Source organism: Heteronotia binoei, chromosome 6 (genome assembly GCF_032191835.1).
Source record: "Heteronotia binoei isolate CCM8104 ecotype False Entrance Well chromosome 6, APGP_CSIRO_Hbin_v1, whole genome shotgun sequence".
Taxonomy (NCBI): domain Eukaryota; kingdom Metazoa; phylum Chordata; class Lepidosauria; order Squamata; family Gekkonidae; genus Heteronotia; species Heteronotia binoei.
In genome coordinates, this window is record NC_083228.1 from 116,163,902 (window position 1) to 116,178,357 (window position 14,456).

Sequence of the window (14,456 nt, forward strand, 5' to 3'; positions counted from 1 at the left end):
TATCTTCCTGTTCATTGACCCTGTCAGTATATTGAGTCCTCCGTCCACAGCATGACCGAAGCACGAAGCAGCAGGTGGATCTACAGTGACAGTATCTGACAGGTCAGGTCAGATCAACCTTGGGAGTGAGCCGGTTCTGGCTGGACTGTAACCAGGGGAAAGCACCTGCTGAAGTCAGCAACTGTATGGACTGCCGTGATTGGCTTTGCTGTATATATAAGGACTACTGTGCCAGACAGTATTTCTCTCTGTTGAGAGTTGGTTCCTGGCGTAGCACTTTGTCACTCAGTTTAATGTTATTCACCGCACTAGTTGTATTGTATATAGTTTGTAAATACACTACTTTTATACTAGGTGCTGGTGAGTGGCTCAATTTCTTCCCAGAGTCTACTCTTGAGCAGTTCTCTGTTTTGCACTCTGCACATGAACCACTAATAGACCCTTCTAAAGGGAACAGGGTGGATTGGACCCCGGAAGAAAACCAGTCTGGTGGCAGCTTATGTGAGGGAAGGTAGCATAGCTCTGCGTCCCTCTTTGGAATAAATACTAAAGAGCCCTGTTAGCTGGTTCCCAAGACTGACCTCCTTGCAGGGAGCTGGGAGATTGTCTAAAGGGGCCTGACTTACTAAAGAAGCAGTAGAAAAGAGTAAGAATCCAGTAGCACCTTAGAGCCTAGCAACATTTGTGGTAGGGTATGAGCTTTCATGAGTCACTGCTCCAGGGCTTTTTTTGTAGAAAAAGCCCAGCAGGAACTTATTTGCTTATTAGGCCACACCTCCTGATGTCACTGGAATGACATCACTCATTCAGTAGGTTTTGTTGTTTAGTCACACAGTCGAGTCCGACTCTTCACGACCCCATGGATCACATCACGTCAAGACCTTCTATCTTCCACCGTCCTCCTAAGTTCACTCAAATTCATGTCCATTGCATTGATAGCACTGTCTAACTATCTCAGGCACTGATGATACTGGGTCGTCCCTTGCAGCACTGAATGGTGGAATTGATTCGTTGTTTTTTGCTTGGTCTGAAGAATAGTGGCTAGAAAACTTTTGAATGACCTATGACCCTTTTCATTAGATTGTGGATGTTGTCACCTCTTGCCTCCAGCCCAACACTACCCTATTGAGGAAGTCAATCCTGGTGGACAAGCATGTGGCAGTAGCTATTTGGTTTCTTTCTGGCAAGAGCTGGTACTGTCCACCAAGGCAGAAATTGTCATCGATGCCTGCTTGGCATTGCAGTTGAACCTTCTCTGAGACAGTGTGTCTTGGTGAATCAGTAGGAATGGTGAGTTTCTAGTTCATGTTGGAAAAGGCAATGTCTTGCATACAAAGAAGAGATGAAAAGGGTAGCAAGTACACAATTAGATAGGATTGTGAGGACAGCACCTTCTCTCTTTTGTTAAGAGTCATTCCTTGTTTGTCTCCAGATTGCTACTCTTAGGGCAATTTCCCCCTTCTTCTTGGAGGTGCCACGCTCAGTCTCCCCCCCCCCACCCACAACTTGAGATGTAATAGAACAAAGTATGAATCCAGTAGCACCTTTAAGACCGATAAAGTTTAATTCTTAATTAATTAAGCTAGATATTAAACTTTATTGGTCTTCCCCTCAGTGGAACAGGCTTCCTCTAGAGGTGGTGGGCTCTCCTTCCTTGGAGGTTTTTAAACAGAGGCTAGGTGGCCATCTGACAGCAATGAAGATCCTATGAATTTAGGGGGAGGTATTTGTGAGTTTCCTGCATTGTGAAGGGGGTTGGACTAGATGAACCTGGAGGTCCCTTCCAACTCTTTGAGTATGATTCTATTCTAAAAGTGCCATTAGACTCAAACTTTGTTTTATTGCTTCAGACCAACACAGCTACTCACTTGATGTTAGAGATGTAGTTAGGAACCTGTCTCTGTCTCTCCTATCAAGTATGTTAGTCCCTAAATTAAATTTTATCTACTCTTTAATCAGGTTGTGCACAACTGCTGTGTTAATTACTCTGCTAAGAGTTCCTTCCCCCTTCTTTTTCTATGATCCTCTTCAGCACACCAGCATTTCTCTGATCCCATTGGACATAATATCTGGGTGGAGGGGCATGCATTCATTTGTTCTTTGATTTTATTCTCTGATTATGATCAAAATATGATCAGAATTGATTATGATCTCTGAATATGGTGGGAAGATGGCTGGAAAGGGAACTGGAGCTCCTGCTGTGTTTTAGTTCAGGGCCCTAGGTTTTTAGTTCCTGATTGGGAAATTCCTGGGGTGCGGTCACACGTCACATTAAAAGCGGGTGTGTAGCACTCAAATTTGAACCACTGAATATTGATTCGATGCAAGGTCGTTCAGACGAGCATCCAAGAATGCTACTCATTCTGTTGTTGAGCGTTCAGACATCCAATACTATCACGCTCTTTTCTTGGAGCATGCATGATCAGATGGTGATTTCTGGGAGGGGGGGGTTCATTGAACATGTGCCCAACTGTTTGGAGGTGGGAAATCAAACACTGCTTCAGAGGAAGGGGGGAAGGGAGAAAGTTTTCAGAATTAACATTGCCGATTCAAACCAAGGAACTTCCAGGAATTACTTTCCTAGAAATTGGCAGTGACAATGATATCTGGAAATCCTCCATTTTGAAAAAAAATTATTTTTTTTCCTATTCTGAATAGTGGGATAACATCCCCCCCCCCCCCCCGCTCCCATTCTGTGTTGATTGGAGAAGCAGAAGTGTCACCTCAGATTCCCGGATGATCTGGCAATGCGCATGTCTGCTGGGGCTTTTTTTTAAAACAAAAGGTGGGAGGGGTGGTAAACATTCCAAGGGGCAGTATCGCGCGCGAGCTGTCCAAACAGGAAAAAACTGATCTTGTGCTGCTTTTTTGAAAAAGAGCCGGACTTTCTGTGCTGTCAAATTAATGCGGCACTGATCCGCAGCAAGTCGGAATGACCCTGGATGATGCTCGATTGCCAGATGTGGATGTGTGGACGAACATATTTAATCTGTCAGTGAGACAGAGCTGTGTCGCCACTAATGGTATGTGTTACCGCACCCCTGGAGGGGGGTTTTTTGTGAGGAGGGGGGTACTTGGGAATGGCAGGGACATCAGCAGGCTTTCATGCCATAGAAGACACCCTCCTAAGCTGCAATTCTTTCAAGGGCAACTGGCCTCTCCTAACTGGAGATCAGTTGTAATTCTTGGAGATCTCTGAGCCCTACTGGAGCTTGGCAACCAGGTGCATTTACATTGTTCCTACCACAGTGTACTCTCATTGAATTCCTTCTTCCTTTTTTCTACAGATCATGGATAGATTTGCTAAGCTTGGTTTCCCAAACTGCATGAGTGCAGTTGATGGCACCTGTATTCAAATTAGAGCACCTTGCAGCAGTGCAGGAGAATATGCCAATGGCAAACAATACTACTCTGTGCTTCTACAGGTTGTGGACCTTACTAGCAGATTTATAGATGCAGAAATTGGATGGAAAGGTAAAACCACAATGCATTTGTTTTTTGATTCTCAGACCTCTTCATGGCCATTGGATGCTGGCTAGTTTATTACTGTAAACCATACTGTTAGTTTGGGTGGTGTGCATAGCTGAAGGGCTGATGAAATTGTGTGGGAGATATTGGGACAGATATAGGAGGACTTTTGACTGTGCAAAGCAGGGCAAGGAGTGTTGTGGAACATGCCTTTGGACATTTAACATCATGGTGGAGATGCTTGTAAAATAGACTGGGGGTATCAGAGCCTAATGTGTGCAAACAGAAAGGACATACCATTCTTGGTGAACTTTGTGCTAGGAATCCCTTACCCAATTTCCCAGCACTAGAGTGCAATGCGAAGGGGAACAACAGACATATAGAGAAAAGGGAGAAAGTTAAGAATGCAATAGCTGATTTTCTCTTGCTATACCAGAGAAATTGATGGGGACATAAGAGCATAAGAGAAGCCAGGTTGGATCAGGCCGATGGCTCATCCAGTGCAACACTCTATGCCACACAGTGGCCAGAAAACCAGATGCCATCAAGAGGTTCATCACTGGGGCCAGAACACTAGAAGCCCTCCCACTGTGGTCCCATCAAGCACCAAGAATACAGAGCATCACTGCCCCAGACAGATAGTTCCAACAATAGGCTGTGGCTAATAGCCACTGATGGACCTCTGCTCCATATGTTTATCCAATCCCCTCTTGAAGCTGTCTATGCTGGCAGCCATCAACACGTGGCAGTGCATTCCATGTGTTAATCACTCTTTGGGTGAAGAAGTACTTCCTTTTATCAGTTCTAACCCAACTGCTCAGCAATTTCATTGAATGTCCACGAGTTCTTGTATTGTGAGAAAGGGAGAAAAGTACTTCTTTCTCTACCTTCTCTATCCCATGCATAATCTTGTAAACCTCTATCATGTCACCCCTCAGTCGACGTTTCTCCAAGCTAAAGAGATCCAAGTGTTTTAACCTTTCTTCATAGGAAAAGTGTTCCAACCCTTTAATCATTCTAGTTGCCCTTTTCTGCACTTTTTCCAATGCTATAATATCTTTTTTGTTGTGCAATGACCAGAATTGTACTCAGTAATCCAAATGAGGCTGCACTGTTGATTTATACAGGGGCATTATAATACCGGCTGATTTGTTTTCAGTTCCCTTCCTAATAATTCCCAGTATGACATTGGCCTTTTTTATTGCAGTCTCACACTGTCTCGACATTTTCAGTGAGTTATCTACCACGACCCCAAGATCTCTCTCTTGGTCAGTCTTCACCAGTTCACACCCCATCAACTTGTATTGATAGTTAGGATTTTTGGCCCCAATGTGCATTACTTTGCACATCTGAAGGGGGCACACTTTTAAAGGGGGATCTAAAGGGGACACACTTTTCAAATTTTGTGTGTCCAATGTTGCTTTGCTACTATGTGCTTGGGTGGAGATGGAAAGGCTGTTCTGTTCCATAATCTGTTATAAATCTCTAGGCATGGTGGCAATTCTGAACATCCTGATTCATTGGGGCTCAATGGGAATGTATGACACAAGCCTAAAGTTGAATCGGCACAAGAATCTCACTGGATCTTTACTGGGCCAACATCTTCTCCGAGGTTTCTTTGGGGGAATGATGAAAGAGAAAAGAGTAGTAGTAGGAGATTGGATTTATACCCTGCCTTTCCCTGCACACAACAGACACCCTGTGAGGTAGGCAAGGCTGAGAGAAAAAGAACACCCCCCCTTTTTAAAAGCACCCTATTTGTTGTACTATTGCTGGGATTCAAAGCCCAAAGTGACTGAAGGAAACAAAGCTGATAGGTTCAAAAGGAAGACCCAAGTTCACCACATTCCAGAGGATGAACAGTTTGTATAGCTCTTCTGAACTGCAGACTGGAACTCATGCATATTGTGTTCAGTTTTAGGCATCACAATTTAAGAAGGATATAGACAAACTGGAACATGTCTAGAGGAGGGCAATGGTGAGGGGTCTGAAGACCAAGTCCTACGAATAAAGGTTGAAGGAGCTGGGTGTGTTTAGCCTGGAAAGGAGAGGACTGAGAGGTGATATGATCACCATCTTCAAGTACTTGAAGGGCTGTCATATAGAGGATGGTGCAGAATTGTTTTCTGTTGTGTCAGAAGATCGGACCAGAACAAACAGATTGAAATTAAAAGAATTTTTGGCTAAACATTAGGAAGAACTTCCTGACAGTTAGAGAAGAAGAAGAAGAAGAAGAAGAAGAAGAAGAAGAAGAAGAAGAAGAAGAAGAAGAAGAAGAAGAAGAAGAAGAAGAAGAAGAAGATATTGGATTTATATCCCGCCCTCCACTCTGAAGAGTCTCAGAGCGGCTCACAATCTCCTTTACCTTCCTCCCCCACAACAGACACCTTGTGAGGTGGGTGGGGCTGGAGAAGGCTCTCACAGTACCTGCCCTTTCAAGGACAACCTCTGCCAGAGCTATGGCTGACCCAAGGCCATTCCAGCAGGTGCAAGTGGAGGAGTGGGGAATCAAACCCGGTTCTCCCAGATAAGAGTCCGCACACTTAACCACTACACCAGACTGGCTCTCACTACACCAGACTGGCTCTCACTACACCAGACTGGCTCTCACTACACCAGACTGGCTCTCCTAGAGCAGTTCCTCAGTGGAACAGGCTTCCTCAGGAGGTGGTGGGCTCTCCTTCTTTGGAGGTTTTCAAACAGAGGCTAGATGGCCATTTGACAGCAATGCTGATTCTGTGAATTAGGCAGATCATGAGAAGGTTGGTAGGGGGAGGTACATGTGATTTTCCTGCCTTGTGCAGGTAGTTGGTCTCTTACAGCTTTATGATTCCATAGCTGTTGTTCCCACTGGAAGCCATGATGGGAAAGGTAAAACTGGACTCTCCTTCCTTGGAGGTTTTTAAACAGAGGCTAGATGGCCATCTGACAGCATGCTGATCTTGTGAATTTAGGGGGAAGTATTTGTGAATTTCCTTCATTGTGCAGGGGGTTGGACTAGATGACCCTGTGGGTCCCTTCCAACTCTATGATTCTAATTCCTTTAATTAATTCCCTTTAATTAAGGACTTGGTCCCTTAAGAGCTGAAGACAATTTATTGGGACAATTTATGACTTACTGGATCACTTGGAATATAATGTAATTAGTTTCTGGACACCACCACTTTATTGTAGGGTAGTCGTTTTACATTGTGATAGTTTTAAACTCATTTAAATGTATATTTGATTGTCTTATGGTTATGTTGTAACCTACCTTGAGTCCATTCATGGGAAGGGCAGGCTAGAAATCAAATAATTTATTACAATCCATGGACTAAACTGCAGGCATGACCAAGATTCACTTTAGTTCCTTCACAGCGAAACCTGATGATGGAGACTGCTTCAATTTTTCATCCTTTTCCTTGTCAGTGATGATGAGTGTATCATCATCACCCTGCATCACTGTGGGTGAATCAGTTCTGAAGACAGTCCAGCAGTTCAGCTACCTGGGGTGCATCATCTCCTCAGATGCTAAGATCGACAAGGAGATTGACAACAGGCTGGCAAAGGCAAACCGTGCCTTTGGCCGACTGCACAAAAGAGTGTGGAGCAACAAGCATCTGAAAAAAAGCACAAAGATCAATGTTTACAAAGTGGTTGTGATGACAACCCTCATCTACAGCTCCGAATCGTGGGTTTTATACTGTCATCACCTGCGACTCCTTGAGCGCTTTCATCAGCGCTGCCTTTGCACCATCCTCAACATCCACTGGAGTGACTTTGTGACCAACACTGAAGTTCTCAAGTGGGCGGAGGTTACCAGCATCGAGGCACTGCTGTTGAAGACGCAGCTGCGCTGCGCAGGGCATATTTCTAGGATGGAAAACCACCGCCTTCCCAAGATTGCCCTGTATGGCGAACTCTCCACCGGCCATCGAAATAGAGGGGCACCAAAGAAGAGGTACAAGGACTCCTTGAAGAAATCCCTTGGCACCTGTCGCATCAACCATCACCAGTGGTCTGACCTAGCCTCAGATCGCAAAGCATGGAGGCACACCATCCACCAGGCTGTCTCTTCCTTTGAGAACGCACGCATAGCTGGTCTTGAGGACAAAAGGAGATTGAGGAAGAATCGCACTGCTACAGCACCAACCCTAAATCAGACTTTTCCCTGCAGCCACTGTGGCCGGACCTGCCTGTCCCGCATTGGTCTTGTCAGCCACCAGCGAGCCTGCAGCAGACGTGGACTATTGCACCCTTCTGAAATCTTCGTTCGCGAAGCCAAGCCGAGATGATGAGTGTATGCAGATACCAGCTGCATCACACCTTGGATTTCACATTATCCTTCTTCTTGTTTTTAATCTTGAGAGATTATACAACTTTTCTCCTGGCTGTCAACATGAAGTCTTTTATCTCTCCAGTTTTAGTAGGTACAGTGATGGCTTCTGGCAACTGTTGCCAACTCAACACCTGAGGGACCTGAAACAGAAAAGCAGGAACAGCCTTTTTTGGGGTTGCCGTTTCAGTGTTGCAACACTAGGATGGCCATCAGCTACTAGGAAGTCTTCTAGCAAGACCAGGACGTAGAAGCCAGGCTGATCAGCCTCCTGGAGGTGGGACAGGGTGCTCGAGTGAGTGATGTGTAGTCTGCTGATTTTTTTAACTTAATATCACATTTTTAAACTTAATAATATCACTTACAACATTGATTTTTTTTTTTTTTAAAAACCCTTAATAATATTACTTAATAACGCAGGGACAAAATGAGCACTGAGGTTTAGTGAAGCTTTCTTGGTGCAATTACCCATCCATGAAGTTTCTTTCCTTTCCTTTTTTTTTTGTTGGTAGGTTTTGTCACTTGCACTTGTTTATTGTTTCTTCATTCTCCCCCCTTCCCCTATAGCTCCTGTTGTGCTTTTGATGACAATTCAGTCTTTTAAACATCTGAAAATAATGGAATTCAGGGCTTTTTTTGTAGCGGGAACTCCTTTGCATATTAGGCCACACACCCCTGATGCAGCCAATCCTTCAAGAGCTTACAGGGCTCTTAGTACAGAGCCTACTATAAGCTCTTGGAAGACTGGCTACATCGGGTGTGTGTGTGTGTGCGCGTTGCCTAAAATGCAAAGGAGTTCTTGCTACAAAAAAAAGCCCTGGCAAAATGTATTTGAAAATGGCACCTGGCACATGCTAGTACTTGCACATGAGTGTGAATGAAGGAATGCTAATGAAGGCAGTGATTGGCTGCTGGTGTTGGGCCTCCCAATGGGACTGACCTTTATTTCAGTGCAGGCATCCTCCAATGCTGAAACATAGAAACGTTGGCATGTACATTTTTTTAAAAAAATTCTTGCTGTCCAGACCTGCCCTTTCTGGGTGGGTTTCAGCAGAAATCCATGAGATGGGAAAAACATTCAGATTCTGAGCAAGAGGCTATCTTGTGAATTGATTCCACAAGGGAAAAATATGGGAAGAACTAGTTTAGGAAAGAACAAGGTGGTGGGGGGAACGAAGAAAGTCCAATACAGCATGGAAAAGTTAACAAAGTTGTCTGCATATAAGAAAAAATCCTGGAAACATAGAGGAATGAAAATGGAACATTAAGGCTCTCTGGAAAACATCAAAGTCCATATCCAGAATATGCCAGTGCCAAACCTCCTGTAGGCTGGCAAACGTGGCCTAGCAATCCCTACCTTTACCAATGTTCCCTCTAAGCTGTGGAGTCCTTTGAGCAAAAATTCTACTTTGTGAGCTACTGGCATTAAAGTTGTGAGCTACTGCATAATTTAGTTTGCTCTTGGGCCATTTTTCCTGAGCTGAGACAAAAATGTGTGAGCTGGAGGCTAAAAAATTATGAGCTAGCTCAAACTAACTCAGCTTAGAGGGAACACTGGCCTTTACCCATTTTCCCAAGGATATTTGGAGCAAGCATCACTGTTTTGTCCATGGTAAAACCAACACTCTGGAATTCTACTTTCCATCTTCCTGGAAAGCCTATACTCTGGAATTCACTACCAAGAGAGCTTTTTCAAGAGCTTTCCTTAGTTACTGATCTCCCCCACTCCCCTCCGCTTTGCAGATGATCCAGTTTGAAATGGACAGAACGTTGGAATTGAATTCAAGAGGCTTGGCTTCAGAACTCTGCCTGCCATGCAGCTTATGGGGGGTGACTTTGGATCAACCATAGTCTCTCAATTTAATTGACCTCACAGGGCTGTCATTTTAGCAGATCATGTGTGTAATTTTGTAACTATTTGTAATTTGAGCAAGAACGGCTGCATTACCTTACCTGAAACACAGTGTGGCGGAGTGGTTAGAGCACTCTGGATATTGTGAGGATAAAATGTGAAAGGACAAACTGTGTATGCTGCTCTGAGCTCCTTGAAGGAATTGTGGGATAAAAAGCACTAGACAGCTTGTACTAGAGAACCTATTCTGTTGCACAGGGCTGGCCTTAGACTATGTGGCACCCTAGGCAAGACTAGCTTCTGGTGCCCCCCCCCCCAATCCCACACGAATAATCAATTTTCAAAAACAGATGAATTGTGGGGGAAAATGAAAATCACAAACTTGAACTTGCTCCCTGACCTGCATAGGCCAGTCAAGCCTGATCCTGTCAGACCTCAGAAGTTGAGCAGGGCCAACTCTGGCAAGTATTTGAATTGGACACCTCTTTGAAATAACGAAGTTGGGAGGGCAAGGCTCTATTCAGCCACCTCTCTGAATATCCTCCAGCCCCACTCCCTCCAGTCAAAGCAGCTCCTCTCCCTAGCCAGCTGATTCCCCAAGGATTTAACCTAGCTGGAGGGTGGGAAAAGGACAAACGGAACTCCCCAACATTTGTTAAAAGCAAATATCTGACACAAACTCGCAGGGCTCACTTTGTAGCAGGAGCTCTTTTGCATACTAGGTCATACAAATTGAGCAGATTGAGGGAGTCTGGACCCCTGGAGCCCTGACAGCATGGGAATCGACATTCCCAGGGATTTCGTCGGCGTGCGAAGCCTAGTTCTTTGTCTATCCTGAAGCCTCACTGCGACAATCACCATTTTGTATGGCACTAACTGTGTCTACTGGTAACAAAATACCTTCTTCTAATCATCTTTCTACTTCAACTAACGAACTATACCTTGCAAGTAAGTTCACTTTGGAATGTAATCTATCAACTAAAGTCTTATTATAAAACCAAATTTTATAAAAGACCCCCCCTCACACAAGAGAGGCTTCTAAAATTAAAAGAACAAGCTTATAACAATTGTTTTTATTCCAGGTTAAAGGAATTGGACTGAGTATATAGTTGTGGATAGATCTGGTTTAAAATTAAATAAGTGACAATTGGACTACCAACATACTATATATACAAAGCTTGACCAAAGGTGGACTGTGTCTTTATATGAGAAAAGCTGGATTTCTGGATTTTCAACCTGGTACTCTGAACTTATTCTCTGATTTCTACTATCATACTGATTATAACAGCAAGGAAGAGATGAATAATTCAAAAGATTGTATGGCTACTATACTCTCCATAAGGGAGGGACTTGGTCTTTTAGCAGAATTGGTAAAGGAACAGATGGGAAAATTCCTGGAGAATTGTAAAGAAATGGAAAATATGGAAAATATACAAGAACAGAGGTATAAAGGAGCACAAAATCTGCCTGAGAAGCGGGCAAAAGTGAAATGACAATTGCCTGAGATTGCCTTGCCTGATTTTAAAATGAATCCAGTTTATGCACTTATGCAGGAGAAACAAAACCTACAGTTCACTGATACATAGAAAGGGAAATAACATCGATTCAGCTCCAAAGCTTTTTGTAAAAATGCTCAGCAATGAAAGGGAAAAATCAGTCAACTCAGTTAAAATCTACAGCCTCAGAGCAAGTCCAACAACAAGGATTATGACTTGGAAGGCTTTTAGGAAGAAGAGAATATAAACTCTTACCATACAGTGGCTTGACATGAGCATAATATTATGGATCTGACATAGCATCTTGGAATGGATATTCTGATTTTCGAACTAGGGGATCTTCATTTTTATTCATACTGTAAGAAGAGATTATAAAACTATTCTCTAACAGGCACAATATTATGGGACTTAATTTTGAAACCATCACCACCACCCCCTTTTTGAGGGATTCTTCAAACCTAAAGCAGAATTATTTGGGTTTTTTTATTTTTCAAATTGAATGGGCAGCTTGTATTGGTTTGGTGTGATTTTTTGCAAAGCTCAAAATCATAATGAAGTTTAACAATCTGTTGCTAAAAAGAGGGGTTTTAATGACTCTAACAACTTGTAAAACTTTAAAAAAATTAAATATATGCTAATGTAAGGCTAAAAAGTTAATCTGTTTAATTAGAATTTGGATTATTGTAGCTAGAATTACATACACACATACATATATATAAGGAAAGTGTGTGCATACCCTTAATATTTTTGCTTTTTCTTGAATGGTTGGTGAGGAGGTGCCCTTTGTTCATTCCCATGCATGGAGATGTCTGCCAATAAATTAATCCACTAAGAGCTTTTTTCTTTGCTTTCCAAGGAAGTAAATGTATTAATTTGATGGGAGTGAGATGAATCTTCCCTATAGATCAAGGTTCTCCTTTCTGTTTAGTGTGAAGTTGTTGGAGCAATTGGGCTAGTGCCTTCTGAGATGAGGGCTGCTGTAAAAACAGCATCTCATGGGTTTGTGTTTGTTTGTTTTTTCTTCTCCTCCCTTGCTTACTTTTTCTCTTTTCTTTTTGAAAACCCATCCTTTTTGTTTATTAAAGAGAGCAAACTGTTCAAGTAGATGCCTAAAGTTATCAACATTTGCTAATAAGACACGAGTATCATAACTGTACCCATCTAACTCAGAAGCCTTTCATGGTTAATGAGAAGCTTGTTTTATTTTCGTTTAGCCTTAGGATTCCTTTGTAAATTAGATAGAGATGCAGCTGCTGTTGCTACATATTGAAACCTCTTGGTTAATGCTAGTCCTGAAGACCAGAATTTGAACCTTTCTTTCTCTTTTTTCTTCCTTCTGTTGCTTTATGTAGATTAAAGATACATAGATTTGGTTTTGTATGATCACAGATATGATAGATATGAATCTGGAATCTGCCACTAAATAGTTGGTAAAACAGGAGGATTTTACAGTAATATCAAAAGATCATAAAATATTTGTAGACTTTAAAGGTAATATCTATGTATTAATTTTGAGTACTTGCATGCAGGTATAATGAATTATACTTTTTCTTTTGTTTTTTTGATGTAGTAATAACTGTAATCTATTCTTTTATTTTCTGTATCCTATCCCTGATCCTTCACCCAATTCCCTAATTTTCCCTGTTAAATATAATAAAACTTGTTATTATATGAGAAGGGGCTTAATCATTCCACCCCCTTGTGGTCTCCCACATTGAAGTAAGGCTGCAACCAACATCCCCCCCTCCCCTACAGGGATCTGTAGCTTTGTTCCCAAGTTACAATGAACCTATGTATGATCTGAACACATTGTAGGCTTGATATTTCTTTGCAAATGTGTTGAGTAATTCTCACTTCATGCTAAATGCATGTATAAGCTGAACATGTGACTGAAATCCCCTGTTTCTGCAGGAATCAGTCCCCGGTTTCATTTGTCAAGCCAACCCATGTTGGTTCATGAGAGCCAGTTTGGTGTAGTGGTTAAGTGTGTGGACTCTTATCTGGGAGAACAGGGTTTGATTCCTCACTCCTCCACTTGCAGCTGCTGGAATGGCCTTGGATCAGTCATAGCTATCGCAGGCATTGCCCTTGAAAGGATAGCTACTGTGAGAGCCTTCTCAGCCCCACCCACCTCACAGGGTGTCTGTTGTGTGGGGAGAAGATATAGGAGATTGTAAGCTGCTCTGAGTCAGAGAGAAGGACAGGGAGTAAATGTGCAGTTTTCTTTCTCACCATGCAGGTTGGGTATGTTTTCACAAATAACATGTGAACTGGGCTCATGTGCCTTGATCTTCCAGGTGGGTTTTATTTTTTTCTTTTAGTATTTTTGTATTTATATGTGCAGATGTGTGTATGTGTGTGCTGATCTCAACAGCCCTGTATGCCCTCCCAAGCTTTCTCTAGCACACCTACCCACCCAAACACACAAGCAGTCATCAAAACTCCTGCAAAAAGCTGACCTGTAGTTGCCTCCATGGCAACGTGATCAATTGGGAACTCCACACGCCCAACTGTGCCCATGGGTGCATCTGCCCCACAAAAGCGTGGCCATGCCACTCACCCTAGAAAGCGACCATTGGTCAGCCTCTGATTGTCCAGACTGAGCATGCATCCTTGGGCACCTTATTTAGGTGGAAAGGTGGCACAGAATTTTTTTTAAAAATAAAATGCTTTCATCCTTCTTCCCTGCTTCTTCCCGGGGTGTCTTGTGCCCTTCATTGATCGAGAAGTGCAGCTGCAGCCACTTCCTTGTGCCTTGATCTCAGAAAAGCCCGGAAAAGATGCCACCAGGTGTGTGTGTGTGTGTGGACAGGATTGCTTTACCTGCTGTTCCTGGAGTGTCCAGCATGACTTCTTTCTCACCTCTCTGCTCCCAAACTCTGGCTTTCTCCTGCTTCTCAGCAGCTTTTCTTCCCTGACCACTTCCTGCCACTGGCCCGTGAGCGCCCTTCTTTGCCGCTGTGGCCAGCTGTTCACGTCCATGCACACGCTCCCCTGCAACCGGGAGACCATGTGTGCTGCTGCTGGCTTTCAATGCTGCTGTTGTGCAGGCACAGCCAAGTGCTGTGCAGTTTACAGGGAAGCCCAGGAGGGACGTGGGCCAGCAGCAGTGGCATGATGTCACTGAGTCACTGGGGGGGGGGGTGATGGTCCAATGTGGTACCCCCTGAAGGCTAGCACCCTAGGTGATTGCCTATTTTGCCTAGTGGCAAGGCCAGCCCTGCTGTCACATTTATAACACAATATGATAATTATGCAGTAACCTGAGACCACCATTTTAAATTAACTTAGCAGGCTGGGCCCACTTAGGGTTGCCTGTCCTGGT

General features: G+C 43.4%; 1 pseudogene; it reads right to left on the reverse strand.

Annotated features, from left to right (window-relative positions):
* Positions 1 to 6,753: 6,753 nt before the first annotated feature.
* Positions 6,754 to 14,143, reverse strand: LOC132574347 (large ribosomal subunit protein eL38-like; annotated as a pseudogene).
* Positions 14,144 to 14,456: the final 313 nt, after the last annotated feature.